Source organism: Stegodyphus dumicola, chromosome X2, assembly GCF_044657685.1.
Source record: "Stegodyphus dumicola isolate Sdum_Otavi_A_Nest chromosome X2, ASM4465768v1".
Classification (NCBI taxonomy): domain Eukaryota; kingdom Metazoa; phylum Arthropoda; class Arachnida; order Araneae; family Eresidae; genus Stegodyphus; species Stegodyphus dumicola.
In genome coordinates, this window is record NC_140781.1 from 79,199,968 (window position 1) to 79,217,270 (window position 17,303).

Genomic DNA, 17,303 nt, shown 5'->3' on the forward strand with positions numbered 1-17,303 from the left:
TTTCGCGACCACCAGGACCCCATAACATTTACAAAAATTTTGCGGAACCGCATAAGTATTGCACAAATCCGACACACGCGTCAGTGAAACTGTCAATATTTTCACTTGTACTGTAATATACTATTGCAGTTTTAGGTCATTAACTTTAATTTCTAATTTTAAAGCATAGAACAATGTGAAAATTTTAAATAAGTAACAGGCGAAATGACAGCGTCACGTGCAAAGCAAGGAAAATGAACTTTTATGTTATAAAAAGAACGCGTCGAAACGTCTTCGTTTTACTCTTTGTCTGTAATGTATTATCTTTACCTATTTTCAGATACATTGTGTAAAAATATTTGGTAATTGTAAAATTATTATAATAAGTTAAAGAAATATCAAAACTGCTAAAATTTTTAGCGAACCTCTGCTGCAGGTCGCGACCCACAGTTTAAGAAACCCTGTTCTAAATTAATATACAAAATGAATTCTTAATAAAATAAGGTCATTAAAATTTTTAACATAAATTACATAAAAAGCCGCTTCCTGATTTTCCATTCATTTAAAGAAAAAAAGCGTACACACATAAAATGAGGCGCGAAAATAAGAATAAATTCTTAGAGATATGACGGTTATTTTCCAAGATAATCCTTATAATGTTTGCCAGTTAGAATATGCAGTCATGAGCAAAATTAAGAGAATTTGCAAATTATGTCTATTTTTACGAAAAAAATCAAATATTCGAGTCGTAATAATCCCAATAATAAATTATGTAATTATGAGTAGAATGTGTAAGAGAAGCTGTGATTGTAGAGGGTATATTAGTGCATGAGGTTTTTTCTGTGATTTATGTGCTCTATTCCTTCACGACATTTGCCATGTTTTTCGTAAGAGTTGGGTAAATTTTATAAGGTATCAGGTAAAATGAATAGCCACGAACATACGGGTGAAGGAATGAGATGGAGAGTTGTCGGTAGATTGGAGGGAAGGCCAATCACAAGCGCAGGCGGGCTGTAAAACTTAATGCAACGCCTAATGTTGTCTGCAATTTCTGGAAACAGTTTCAGGACAATGGATGCATATCGAAAAGACTTGGACTAGGTTGATTAAATTTCATAATGACGAATGAGGATCGTTGTTTGACACTTTCAGCGCGGCGACCCAAGACTGTTACAGCTTCACAACTCTCATGCCAGCTCTATGATGCCACTGGAATACGAGTTGAACTGTCTATAGTTGCTCGAAGGCTTTATAAGATAGGGCAGTATGCCAGAATGCCCGCTGTTTTGCGTTTCGTTCACTGCAGCACACAGAAGGGCGCGTTTAGCATGGTGCAGACAACTTGCGCCTTGGACCAGACCTCAGTAGAACATCGTGCTTTTCACAGACCAGTCGAGATTCAGCCTCAACACTGATTCTTCGCGTAATTGTATTCGAACAGAGCCTGGAGCACGGTGGCATCCTTCCATCATTCGGGGAAAATTATCATTACGGTGGTGGAGGTGTGATGGTTTGGTCAGGATTTATGTTGTTCGACCGCCCATCCCTGATGTGTTAGACAAAGGCTCCTGCCTGCTATGAGGTACAGACATGAGATCTTAGATCCTTATGGTCAACGTTTTAGGGCAGCACTTGATCTTTGGTTCCTGTTAATGGACGATAACGCCCGTCCACGTAGGGTTCAGTTGGTCGACGATTATCTGGAAAATGAGGATATTCCCCGGATGGATTGAACAACCAGATCTCCTGAGTTTAACCCTATACAGCATGTAGGGGACGCTCTGGGAAGGGCAATTTTATCTCGCCATTTCCCTACGAGAACCGTCCCGGAATTGAAAACTGCCTTGCTACAGGAGTTTTATCGACTACCGCAAGGGGCTTCTCAAGTGCCTCCTATCCAGTATGATATTCCCCTGTGCGACCTGTCTAGCTGTAAGAGGGGGCTGTGCTCCATGTTAGACTTATTTTCAGTTCTATATCACGACGTGGATTTCAGACATCCCTGCACTAAGAGCTTTACTGATAATCGTGCATATATCAAATGACGTTTGAGTGGTTTCATCTCTTTCTTCTGTTATAAATGTATATTCGTACCAAATTTCATTACAATCCGTCTATTAGTTTTTCAGAAATTCAACATAATGTGCAAGTTCTATTAATTTTGAGCACGAGTGTAATAAATGTCTTGTAATAATAATAAAAACACAGTTTGAAAATCCACAATAGTCAACAATTAAATGCAATGCGATTATTATCTGTGTTTTCTCTGAAGAATGTATAGCGGGTTCCTTAATGGCAGTTAAAGAACATAATTTTCTTTTGCGACTTTTCTTCTTCATTTTTCACTAGTTACCGTTTTAAAATATAGTTTTCCTTTAGTGGTTCTATTTTTCAGAATTTGTTGCATATTTTTCTTAAAAATTATCTCAGTTTAGAACTAAATGTGTACTTGATTTAAATGTGATGGTTAAATGAACAGGATTTATGTACTGTGAATTCATGAAGTTAAACTTTGAGAGATTTATCCTAATAATCTCTAAGATGTCATCTGGGTAATCGCGTTTTCAAAGTCACAAAATAACAAAATTACTTATGAACATAACATATATCTGAATCATAATTTCAAAGTGGAAGATACAAGACCACGTCAGAACATACGAAATTATCTTATTGTTATCCCTCCTTCCAGAATATCCTAAGCAACTCTGTAGTTGCAATAAAAACTGAAATCTTGTTTTCTGTATCCTTGTTGACTCTGTTTCTTACTTCTGGGTAACTAGGTTTTTGCAGTTTTAATTAAAATGGTATAAATTATAATGCCGTAAAAATGAGCTTGGTGGGATGCAAACATGAAAGCTTACGAAGAATTTGGTATTTTTTCCCTCCTTGGTACAAATGCGAACTTGATAAAGAAAAGTTTGTTAAGTAATATTATAAGGTATTTTCTCCCTCCTTTCTGCATGCCTTCGTGGTGTAACGGTAGCACACTCGGTGCGTATTTGAGTGGTCCAGGTTCGAGTCAAGACTAGGGCATCATAGTGAAAAATGATATGTAAGTTGAATATTCCTTTCTTTATCCATAAAATATTAAAGATCAATTCAGTTTCTTTTTACTTAACTTCAGGGGTCACTACGTTAAAGGGATTCCTTTTAAATTTTCCCTGAAATATGTACTGTGTATGTTAAACCAACATTCTACTTGTGTGTTTTTAGAAAGGAGCCACATTTTCTGACTTTAGGAATGCATCCCTCTCTCGACGATTGAGTATTTCAGTCGTTTAACTTAAACATTAATTCTAAGTTAGACGACTGTTCAGAGAGTCAACTGATATGAAAAATGTGTTCGTATCAGCGGCCTGACTGAACTAAATTTTCTGGAATGAATGGAACTTGAAAGACAGCGGGCATGGAATACTAACTAATTTTGGCGTAAAGGAACCACTTTTCGTTTCCTGTAGCAATATTTGCCATAAAGGGTTTATATTGCTGAGATCTTTCGTGGTAATTGTTGAATCAGAGAACAACAGCTGATTTTTGTGGTTCTCTGCAACATTGTGCGGAACTCAAAATCCTAGTTTCTGGAACTTTATCATATGATGTAGATGTGGACAACTATGGCCTGGTCACTGTTCGTCTCTTGGATTCGTTAGTGGTTTAATGATGATCCATGTAGATTAATTTCTTAAAAGGATCCTTCATCAAAATGTCATAGTTGACAGGAGCATTGATCTCAAACTTTCTATTTCGGAACCTATCTAGCTGTTTTAGTGCTATCTTTGAACAGCAGCATCTTTCTACACAGAGCACAAATTTGTTGAGTAACCTTTGCAATTGAGGATTTGTTTTGTTGTTGTTTTGCCCATATTGCATGGAACAATGGTTGTCGGAGCCTACTCCAAAGAGAGGTTGGACTTCTATGATTGAGGACTGCTACTAAGGAATAAGATTCGGGAACGGAGCTTCTTGTCAACTTACAATCCATTCTTAAAAACCTAAATACAAAAACGCATTTTCCACTCAATAATCTTAGTAACTCTATTTCGACATACAATTAATCCTGCAAAACGAATTCTGACTTATGCATCAATCCAATAAAATTCCTTCATTTCTTGTATCTGGTACATAATAACTTCTGAAAGTAAAGTTGAAAAGCTGTATAATGTCCTCACCTCAGAAAATCATGATTTATTTTACAGTTACGTGTGAAAAAGATTCAAAAGTTTCCCTATTCGTTTAGCTTTATAAAGAGGTGTACCTGCTTAAAACGCTCTTAAAGTGCGCGTATAAATATATTGCACTTGGTTTTAGAACATACTACAGCTTGAAATTAATTTTACGGCTAAAACCTGAGACCTTGTTTAATTAGCAAATATTCTGTTTCCAAGCCTTGATGCTTTCAAATGAGAAGTAATACACCCATTAACCTTTTAACTGTCATGCCCGAGATTATCTCGGGCACAGCACTGGTGTTCGAAAATGTCACGCCCGAGTATTTCTCGGGGTAATTTTTTTTGAGTGCATCGTATTGTCATACCCGAATATATATCGGGAGATGTTTATTTCGGCTACATTTGGTTTTTCCAATAAAAAAATTTGACAATTTGTGGACCCAAATCATCAAAATAACTTGACAGTTAAAGGGTTAATATGCGTATGCTTATAAGAGTTTGGTAACTATGCTTTTTTTAAATGGTAAATTAGACTGCAGTCTGATTATCAAGCCCTGTTTAAATTAACCGTTTCCTCTTTAAATTTATTCAAAAGCATTGCACCTTCCTGTCACTTTTATTACATTAGAGCTCACAGAATAAGAATATTGTAGAGTGAAGCTGCTGATTGCAAACGCAATCAATTTGTACATTTTCAGAAAACTCTTGAATCTAAAATGTTTCATTAAGATATATTTTTCTTTCTTCCAAAGGATAGAAGGGAGTGGATTTTTATTTCAAAATGTGTAGATTGTGCACAATCAGATACTAATAGCAGGAAAATACAAAGTTTTTATTTAGTGCTTCGTTATTTTTGTATTCTGATAAAGAAAATCTTTTAAATATAATAATGTATTTAAAGTTAAAAGCTTGTCGAACCCAAAACTCTAAATTTATTTTACGCGAATATGGTTTTATTACGCAAATTATAGAAGATGTCAAAAAGATCTCAACTCGTAAGTTTGTGAGAGTCCTGATTAAAACTATGGAAATGTTTATGAGTGTAACTCGAAAGGTAGAGGACCGCCCACGCACAGCAAATGGAAGAAGAGCAAACAAAAGATGGAACCACCTCCCATGCAGCTGAAAGTGTGCCAGCCGTTGTTTAGCGCAGAGCAAACAGTTTGAACGACCTCGAATTTATCTTGAGGAACACCTCAGTTAGTCAACACCAGAGTATGACACCAACTGACTCTTTGACACTGGGCTGCCACAAAGCACAGTTATCGCTTGTCCTTTGGCGATTTGCTTAGCACATTATTTATATATGTATGTATAACTGCAAAGAAACAAACTAATCCACCGTAATATTCTAATGATATTTATTGCTGATGAAGATTCAAGTATCACTGCTATAGGTATTGTCTCGTGCGATATACGGACGTATTTTGTTTGTAATTTGTTTTAATAGTCGTTTATTTCGAAAGAGTAGATAATCAATCATAGATGGTAACGACTTAAAACTCTACATAAGTGTTTCTCAACAAGGCTTTCCCGAAACTCTAGCAATCCGAGAAAAGTCGGTAGGAATTCCGCACTAAGTAAGCTAGTCTTACGTAAACGTATTTTTGAACCATTTTCATGTTTAATTTTATATTCGTAATTTATTTTACGTATGTGAAATATTCTTCGGTTATAAGATATTTCTTTCTTCTTTTTCGCGTGCCTTCATGGTGTAACTGGAAGTATACTCGGCGCGTATTCCAGAGGTCCAGGATTAGAGTCCCGGCGAGGGGGCTGCACATATTCCATATTTTCTATTTAGAAAAAAAAACCCTAATGACTTTAAAAGGTGTTAAAATAAAATCCTCAGCTGTTAAATCATTAAACATACATTTAATGACGACTATAAGGTGGCACTGTGAAACTGCCCATGTCTGTGCGCAGAAACTATACTGGCAGATTCACGTGTGATCGAATGACTCATTGTAGAGCTATATACACGGACAGTCTCCAAGAATATGAATTGCATAGGTTCAGCGTTTATTTAGCAAATAGTAGACATGATCTAAGAATATACGAAATCAATTACGCTTACTGTTTTGCGTTGCGTTATTTTTCTTTTTATCTTCTTTGGTGCGTAAATGAAGTCTCCCCATGAAGTCTCTTGAGTAAGCACTTTTATTTTATTTGTTTATTCATCATTATTATTCCTTTGGGTATTGATTGAGAAATTGAGAAAAACGAAATTTATTTTTCACTTAAGCCAGCTATTAAAAAAAATATGTTTTCCTTGCAAACTAAGTTCATGATAGAGAAAGAAAATATTAATAGCAATACGTGACATGAATTTTATTCAAGGGGATACGTGACATGAATTTATTCAATTATTTATTTTCATTATTATTTATATTTATAAAGAGACTGGGAAACTCTAATGTACACAATATTTCTTTTAGCTGTTCTTTGATTCACATAATTCAGCTATTAAATGAATAAAGAAATGGTTATTTGATCAAAACGTAGTCGTTTAGTACACCAATTAAATAATTCTTCAAATTCTTAATTCTAATTAAAATTCAAAAGCATTGATATATGCATTTTCTTAATTGACCAATCACGTTCAAAATAAGTATGGTCAGCTCAAGACGGTCAGACTTGAAAAAATATATACGTATATTCTGATGTTTTCGATTACATTTTACAGACATATAAGATAAGTATTACTGAAGAGTGCAAAATAACTGGTTAATGAGCGTTTGAATACTTCTTAATAAAATCAAAATAATAATACATTTTTTGGTTTAAATCACAGTTTTCAAAATTCTTCAGCCCTTTTTCAAGTCCCCTCTAAAATCTCTTATTCTTGTCACAGTGATATATTATAATACGATTAGAATGTAAGTGTATTTGCTTAGTGAATGCGCACTCAGATATTTGGCATATTTACCATGTTTGGTACCATATTTCGCATGTTTACTATATTTCGCGATTACCATATTTACCATGTTTGGTAGCTGAATAATCTCAAAATATTAAAGTCAAACTAAAAATACTGGAAAAAAAGCTTCTTTGTTCTGCAACAAATGTCTTTAAATATGATATACAGACCTTTGATAGAAATGCAAACCTCGTTACTTGATTTAATAGAATTTAACATATTGTTCATCAAGTCTGGTTAAACTGTATGCTACTCTTTTAAAATCTCCTTTTTTAAATTCTGGATGGTCCAGGGAGACAATTGGTGCACTGCAGTGCTGCGGCCTGAGATATTTCACAAATGCTCAGTCAGCTTCAAGTCCGGTGAGTAAGCTGTCCAGTTCATTCAAGTGGTGTTTTCTGTTTCTTTGTATTCTGACACGAGAGATGCTCGATACAGACAAGTATTGTCACCCATTAGCAAAATCTCTGAGTCAGCAGCACACATGGGATTTAAAGACTTCATCCACATATCTGTGACCGATTACAAAGCCTCCATCAAAGATATTCAGCTTTAGTGGGACTTTGTCTCTGATGATTCAACGGAAAACCATAAAACCACTTCCATGGAAACTGGATCTTTCATGAAAAAGCGAAGGCGTGGGATGGTTTTTCATTCACCCCAGGTCAAAACACGTCTAGAATCGCATCTCAGGCTACATCTAGGCTTATCAATAAATAATACATGGACTTCGTGGCTCCACTGAAAATGATGATAATGCTGTAAATGTGATCATTGAAGTTGAAATGAATGAGACACAAACCATTTGTTTTTCGCATAAAGGCCCAACCTCATAAAGCCTTCACGCTGCAGCGGAAGGGTTCATTCGAGTTCCTGTAGCAGCCTAAATGTCTAAAACCAACTATCTTACAGTCGATTCATCGTTTCTCTGAGTATGACAGAAAACGTTCTTCTCGTGCTGTTATTGCTCTTGGCCACCCTTAATCAGGTCGTCTCCTGACTGATTCACGGCTAAAAGCTTTTCCAGACTCCTGCTATGACACTTTAAGAAATATTCTTGTCTCAGCGACTTCCCTTTGAGTTTTTCCCCTTTAGTCTACTAATTAACGTCACTTTCGCTCATCGCTTAAAGAATGCCTTTGAGTCATAACTAATGATTTTGTGAACAAACACTTTCGAAAACAACATTAATTTTAAGTAATTTTACATACCCAAACTACGACATGCGTCCATTATGCAACGCACTGTCGTTGGACAAATTTGCATAATTCGTGCACTAATTTGTACGCAGATATCCACTTTTGTGTTCAATTACAGATAATTAACATAACAATTTACACCATTGCTAACTGATTGAACACTTTAATCAGTGAACATGTTTCTTCAGAAAACAATCACAGAAACTTTCACACACAGAACACTTCAGAAAACTTTCTACAATATTATCTTATGTTTCTTTCGACAAAATGACGCATCTACATTAGTTAATTAAATTATGCTCTAAGTTTGACATTAGTAAACATTCTGGTTATTCATAATTTTAAGTAATACATATATATCCAACGGCATCCCAATACATAATTAAGAACAATACACTGGATCCCACTGTAAATGCCACTTCGAGGATGAGTGACTGAGTGCGCCGCTGAGATGGCTTCCGACCACGGACGTGAACCAAATGGAATTATTTACCGTCTCAGCGGGGGAAATCTATTATTTGTCAAAATATAGACAAGTCAGTAATAATATTAATCTAGTAATATACAAAATGATCTCCAAAATTTGGGCAGCATAATAACTATGTGCGGATTCTGCAGTATAAATATTACGTTGCAAAATAAATTGTGTGCGCCTTCCTATTACCGTTAGGCATTCGTACTATTGATTCTAAACTCCATTGCAAAATAGAAGTAAAATCAGCGAACTTACTAAATCAATATGATACTGTAGAGGCGCGTTGCAAAATAATACATTACGGTACAATATTAAAATGGGAATATAATTATAATTTAATAACATATAAACGCATGAAACATATATAAGCAGATAAATGCAAAATATTGTTGTGATTTACTGTTGAAACCAATTCGTTAAGAACTAATACTTAACTTATTCGTTAAGAACTAATTCTTAAGAGCAGATTTTTCATATATTATCTGTTATGTACTATGCTGCTTACTATTCTAATACAATGTCATAAGCATAAGGAACTAATTATTAATAAATGCTACTAATTTTTACTAAAGATCCAGTTCACGGGGAGCTGATTCTGCCATACGTACCAGTACGGAATGCCTCCATAGCACTAAAGATGCATTTATTATTATTTACCAAATGTTAAAAACTTATAAATTTCTTGATCGCAAAAAGAGAAAAATCGTGCACATGTTATATAATAATAATGTGAAACCACTACACTAGGAGCTGCATTCAAGTGCATAAGCATATGAATTCTAATAGAGATATATGCGTATGAAGCCAATGTATTGAGCACAGCAAAAGTTTACATATACGCATTGTGGCAAGTTATATATAGAAGAAAAATGAAACAATTTCGCTGAATGTGGGGCGTAGATGGTGGGATGACTGCATCGTATTCTTTCTTTCCAGAGCATAACGCAAAAATGACAGTTTGTAGAGTGAGCTCGGATTATCATCCATGAAATAAACCGAGTTTCAATTGTTAATATTCCAATGTGATATGTTCTGATGCTCAGATTATCAAACTGCGCTGTTTTAATAAGGAATGAAGCACGAACAACAAGTCTTCTAATCGAACACCTTGTATGTCGTCTTCGCTTTACAGAAGAAAAGGGGTTTTCTCCAGCTCATAAAGTAATGTGTATCGGACTCATAGAATTTGTATTCATGTGTGAATGACATTGAGCTTCATTCGTAAGTAATTAAGGATATTCCTCTCACGTGTGTTTGTGGTGCAGTTGTCAATGTAACAGGTCCAAGCTTAACGAAGATACCACTTTTACTTTAACCGAAAGCAGAGGCTGTTTTTACGTATTACTTCTTGCTCCTCCAGTCGTTTTCGTTAATTTTATCTGGCGTTTCGCCGCCGAAAAACGAGAGAATAATGCGTCGATAAGAACACCGATCTGATAAATGATGAATTATATAGTTTTATGCACCAAAATCGAACCTTTTCATTATTTTAAATCAAACACTATCGTTATCGCTTCTGAAAAACTAGAAACTCATTTGGAATACTTCAACGAACAAGAGGATTTTATAATAGCAAGAGAAACTCAGATATGATGTTTAGAGATAAATGAGAAATTAGCTAGCTGTTTTTCTTTTACAAATCAACCTGTAGTTAGTCCCATTATAAAAATTTCGAATAATTTCCCCACTATAAAAGTAAAGTGACGAATTTGTTAGCCCAAAGAAATTCTTCCACTGTATTTAAGCCTAGAACTCAACGATGAAACGACCTATTGTTTAACAAAGGGAAAGGAAATTAGCAGTTACCACATTGTTTCCTCCAATTTTCATAATACTATCATTTAAATGCTTTAAAATGAAAGTAATGGTGAAGCAATTTCAGTTTCAGTTGTGAAAACTCGAACATTAGTTTTTAACGAATAATTAACTAAGCTATTCATCATAAATTCAAGTATCCCTCCTATAACGCTGATAATTCGCACAATGTCGCATCGAAACACCAAAATAATATACAATATTAGAAGAAGGGCTTCATAGGAGTTGAATAGTACTTTTAGGTACGTTATAGAATCCTATATACACTGCTGACCATCTAAAATGCAGACGAAGAAGGACAAGAGATATCGAATTTAAATTTATTTGAGATATTAGACATAGATCAATGTTAATTGATTTGAAATACAGCCTTCTTTGGGCTTAGGAAGACGAGAAAATCAGTAATGAGTGTTGCTTTCACATTTATCAATAGCCGCTGCTACCCGCAGCGGCTTTGGAGATGTTATTGGGGAATGGTAGTTCATGCTGCCTTCACACGTAGCCAAAGTTCATCTGGTGTATGCATGCCGAGTTAGGCTGGGAATTCTCCAATCATTGACCAGACATGTTCGATGGGCGGTAGATCTGTGGAATCGGCAGGCCAGGATAACAGTACAATATGGTGGGCTAAGAAGAAAGCTTGAACATTGCGTGCAACGTATGGTCGCAAAATTTTCCTATTGAAATTTTGGCGCAGGCAAGTCCTGAAGGAGAACAGGCAGTAAAACTTCACAGATATAGCATTGGCATAATAATTATGACGTACCCATAATGCATAATAAAGCGGGTGCGAGAGCGGAACCCATTACCACCCCATACCATAACACCGGGTGCAAGTCCAGTATGGAGATGCATAACACAACAGTCGAGAAGTCTCTCTCCACGGTGTCTCCAAACTCCAATCCGACCATCATGGTACTTCATTTAAAAGCATGATTCGTGCGAAAACACAATGTCAAGCCATTCGGGTGTTATCGCTGCTGTTCAGTGCACTATAGCAAACGCAAACGCCTGTGGTTTAAATTTAATGGTAAGCAAAGAAACAGATTCCTAGCCGACAGTCCATTCTGCTGTCAACTATATAGAATTGTTCGTGCAGACACCGATTGTTGTGTTACAGGTTATATTCGTTGTAATATAGTTGCGAATGTGGCAGCGCCATGCTCACAGTATGCCTGTTTTCAATTGAAGTGATGCGAAGAGGCGGCTGCAATTGCTCCTGTTCGTCAGCCGTTCTCTCCTGCACCCACCGATTCTATATTCGCATGATTGTTTCTTGGCTACATCTGACACAACTAACAATTTCTCGGAAAGGTAATCCGAAATCTCTGTATGCAATGATTTTGCTTCGGTCAAACTCAGAAAAGTAATTGAATGATGGCTGGTGTTTTTCTACGAGGCATACTGAAACTGAACACACAAAAAAATCTCACTAGAGAACAAGTCATGTTATTCGAAACTGCAGTCTTCCGTCCCTTTATATATAGAATGTAATTATATATAGCTTTTATATATATATTATATATACCCTTTATATATAGCTGCAGTTGCCCATGTTGTACGCATGTGCTGAAATCATAATCATTACTGCGGTTTACACATGATGCAAGTTTCATGCTGTTTTTGATGCTTCCTTCATGGTGTTGCAATTTTGATAGATAGTAGTTCAAATAGAGATTCCGTCTTTTTCAAATCTGAGGTGTTTGTATGAAAAAGTAATTTTTGATTATTACGAGGATTTAAAAATTTATATTACTGTTTTATGGACTAGGTTAGGTTATTTAATTACGGCAAAGCCTCGAGGGCTATCTGCCTAAGGGAAGGGATGCCTTCGTGGAGGACTTTCTAAGGGAAACTGACTCGTATTCACGTTACACATGGAAAAACCCATGCTAACGACCGTGCAGCCAGCCCGTTCGCGGGATTCGAAAGTACTGTTTTATAAGCTGTAGTAATACATAAAAGATCTCTATATCCCTACTCAATTTCTTACAAAGTAACAATAGCATGAGAACATCAGTGCAGTTTGAAAGTTGTCAGTGCGAGTAATATAGCATTAAATATAAATTTTTATACAGTACTGTACAGAAATTATATCCTCATTATAACATGCCATAATGGAGAAACTATTAGACTACGGTTTCCTTTGCTTTCTGGAATATTCTTCCGTAAGAAGATATAAAAAAAATTATAATAGGACTGAATTTTGAATTCTTTTGATTTTAAATCTGGAATTTTAAGAAAAGGACCGTAATTTCGTAATTCTTACTTATTTTTCAAGAAAACTATCCAATCAAAGTACTGATTTGTTAATAAATCAAATGAGGTAATTAACGTCCTGGTTACTGGCTTGTATCATTGCCAGAAAAAAGCAATAAGTGGCTTGCCTGAGAGAAATACTTTGAAACCGTAATGCCAGTAGCTTCATCGACGCTACCAAGTATTTATTACTGTTGGTGGACACACACAAGTCTGAGCAATATCCGGAAATATTTTCGCCAAAACGCTCTTATCAATGATGCTGCAAGTTAACAATTTATGTTTCCTTTTATATGTTTTTCCTGTGTTTGTGTCCAACGCATCACTCACTCTTATGCATTCCTATACAAAAAATGTTTGTCGTATTGTGCTCTGCCATTTCTTAAAGTTTGTCCTATGAGATATGAATCTTACAAATGGAGTGCATCGCATAATTAATACCGAATTCGATTTACTCTGTAGAAGAAAAAGGTAGTCGTTTGAAGTAATTTTAACTTAGTTGTATAATTAAACAGAGTGGTAAACTAAGTTTTACATTTGTAGGATCTGTTTAAAGGCAATCTCATATTTTTAGTTGTATTTAAAGGCAGTTTATTTAAAGCATTTAGTATAGGAAAGAAGAGTTTTCGAAAGACAGTCATATACTTTTTACATTGGAAAGACTATCATCGTATATAACAGCGTCTAGGAATTCGCTTTCGGAAAGTCGTTTTATGCTGTGAGAAAGAATTTCCATCGTGAAAAGATCCAGTCAACCAGTCTCGTAGACATTAAAGACAAAAATAAAGTTTAAGATTTTAGAGCAGCATCTTTCTGTATCTTTGGCAGCTTGGGGTGAATGAATTTCGGTCCAACGTCTGTTTCTTTCAAATCATCCTGATAACTTCTTTTTAGATGGGACTATTATCCCATTAATATTTTTGGTAATAAAACAGCTTTGTAATATGTATTATCAGACTAAAGTGAATATGCCACCATACTGTAAGAAAATGAAAAATATACTGAAATGACAAAGAGGAAAATCACGTAACTACTAAAAGGAGTTAGGTGTTTATGTTAAGTGGATTATATATATATGTGTTGCATGCGACAATTTGGAACTAAAATGCCGATTGCCTCTTCGTGATAGGTTGGTGAAAGTTGATTATTTATTTACAATAAGATACAGAAATTGTCTATATAAGAGAAATCATTCAAGGATGATTTTCTAAGGGTTGCTAGCTTTTACTTAGATTTCACACTAGGAGAAAGAAACAAAGGCTTCCATGCATTTTTTTTTTCAAAGACAGTGATTAAATCCGTACTTTATTACTAGTGCTTCTCAGCAGACTGTCGTTCATATATAGGTCTCTATGGACGTGCAGAAACTACCCCATGAAAGTCTTATATCCGCCCAGTGCAACTTTCTTGCATGATTACTCGGTTGTATTGAAGATATATTTATCGAAAGTGAAAATTAATTTCTTTGCGCAATTAAGTAGTTATTGAGATGAATAATGTTTTTTTAATCCCCAGAGTATCGTTTGCAGCATCAAAGAGTTGCATTTTAAGAATGAAATCTAGTTCACTTTTCCAAAGCATTATTTTGTTGTAGAATATGAGCAACCAGAAATTTGAACAACTAGACATATCTATTTTAATTAATATCTTGTGAATCAGATAATCTACTATAAGCCCTGCGGCTATTACGACTAAACACTAGTAGTTTGACGTAGGTAGAATTCCCTTCGAACAGGCTAGTTTCATGGGCAGTTTAATGTCAATACGAGATAGTTTCGCTTAGAAAACATTCTACGAAGGTTTCGCTCTTCTCAGGCAGGCAACGCTAGTGTACTTTGCCAAAATCTTTTGAATTAACTTCAGTTTTAGATATAGGTCTGGTATTGCAAATATTAAAAGGAATTTTGTTATTTTCTGTCTTTATTTAGATGGGTTCAATTGCGTTCTTAGATCGAATATCGAAATGAATAATGAAATCTGAAAGATTTACTGAAATCTTTTTTTAATTCCACTCAATGCTTTATTTTTAAATCAGTCCAGTTTGGTTTAGTTAATTATGGCAAAGCACACTAAGGCTATCTGCCTAAGGGAAGGGATGCCTTTGTGGTGGACTTACCAAGGAAAACTGGTTCGTGTACACATTAAACGTGGGGAAAAGCACGTAAACGCCCCTGCAGCCAGCCTTTTACCGGAATTCGAACACAGGTTGATAAATTGGTATTGAACGTGAGGTTTGCCTCTTTTTTTGTTGTTCGATTAAGTATAGCAAATCATACGAGGGTCTTGTACGAGAACATGGCTCGTATTAATACTATAGGAATAGAATGTATTATTTGAATAACGATAAAGAATGTGAAGGTATATTTCTAAGGGAAGGGATGTCTTCGTGGAGGAAATTTTAGGGAAATTATCGCCTTTATACCTTCAAAAAACTGAATTTTATTTATTTCTTTTTTTTTATTTTCATTTAATTATTTTTGCGTTTTTAGAAAGCGCATTCATTTCTGAGGCATTTAAAATAAATCACATCAAAATATTTGAATCAAAACTTATTTATTTAAACTTATTTATTTATTTATCAAAACTTATTTATTTATTTATCAAAACTTATTTATTTATTTATCAAAACTTATTTTAAATTTATGAAACAGAAATAGTAGTTCCGATGTAAATGTTACCAATGGGAAAATTTAAGTTATTGGCTCACTTTTATTTACGTGAGTATTCGCAACACCATCATAAATTTTGCCTCTCCAGACTGCTTTCGTTTTTACTATTAACTCCATGTTCCTTTTGCTTATCAGAAAAGAACGGGAACTACCTTCCGAATGCGAAAGCGAGATGTAAAGGTGAAGAAATTTTGTAACTATAAATCTTTCATTGAGAAGGGTCGCCTTAAATAAATTTATAGTTTAGTATGGAAATCCCTTTAGAAAGCATTTCACGTCCGTAAAAGGCAGTATGATTAATATTTTACTACAAATGTTCCACCTATGGGGAAACTACTCATCATTTTTGGGACAACAGGAATGCGTTTGTAATGTATATATCAAACAGCGTGCATACACCGAAATCTGCCATTCTACAAATGTAAAGATTCAACACCAGCATCTTTAACGGACGCTAAAAAAGGTATTTTTGGAGAACTTTGTATAACATTATTACTAAAAAAGTGCTTAGAAGGATGCACCCAGAATTCAAATGAATCATTGAAAGGCTTTGATTTGGAAATGGTATCCTAAACACTTTGGCGGAGGTTTTAACGTCGTCAAGACAGCAGTGAATGAGGCTGTTGTTATGTAAATGGTGATTTAGCGAGGTGTTTAAACAATCAAAGGTACTTGGATACAGAAATCGTGATAATGCTGTTAAATTGCAACATACACTGATCAGAGACGTATTCATTCAGCTGAAATAAAGATAGAGATTCTAGTTTAGAGGCTCGTAGAACAAGAATTTTAGCCAAACTGGCTGCAGTAATAACAGTTCGGAAAGAGGTGGTGTATTTAATTATGGCAAAGCACACTAGGGCTATCTGCCTAAGGGGAGGGATGCCTTTCGTGGAGGACTTTCTAAGGGAAACTGGCTCGTATACACGTTACACATGGGGAAAACCACGAAAATGCCCATGCAGCAAGCCCATTCGCGGGATTCGAACCTCGGACCGAACTACCAGTGTTCAGCGACTTTACCGCTCGGCCGCTGGTGGGCAGTTCGGAAAGAGGAAGGATTGGTATATACAGCTGGGCAATTTAAAACTATTTTAACACGTTGACGGCGGCACGGATATTCATTGTTCTTTTTGTGCGGCGGCGCTTGAATTAGTTTTGTGGGGCGGCGCAGCACCAAATTATAAAATTAAAATATAAAAAATTAAAAAATTATAAATTAAATTTATAAAATTAAATTATTATATTATAAAATTATATATTTTATATTATTATATATATTATATATATTTATATTATTATATATATTATATATATTTATATTATTATATATATTATATATATTATATATATTATATATGTATATATATAAATATATATATATATTTATATATATTAAAATTATATATTTTATAATACAATATAATTGTATTTTTTGACATACAAGCGTATTTTAGTATTTTTATGTACAAGCGTGACTCATCCGTGAGTCACGCCACCCCGCGGAACAATCAAGCATGACCCACCAGTGGGTCATGCCGCCCCACGGAACACACAAGTATGTCCCACCAGTGAGTCAGGCCGGCGTCAACGTGTTAATGTATGAATGGATTCTTCACTTCTACAATGCGAATAGGGTGGAAGGCACACTTTTATGCTCCGACCTCCAGCTATTTAAATGAAGGGTAGTTGCGTATCAGAGCAACAGCTTTAGTACAAGTAGCCAAATTTTCAGAATGTGCCAAACTTAGGCAACCATACTCATAAAAATTCTTCAGTTAAACCAACGTTGGGAATTTGGTGTACCTTCTCTTTCCT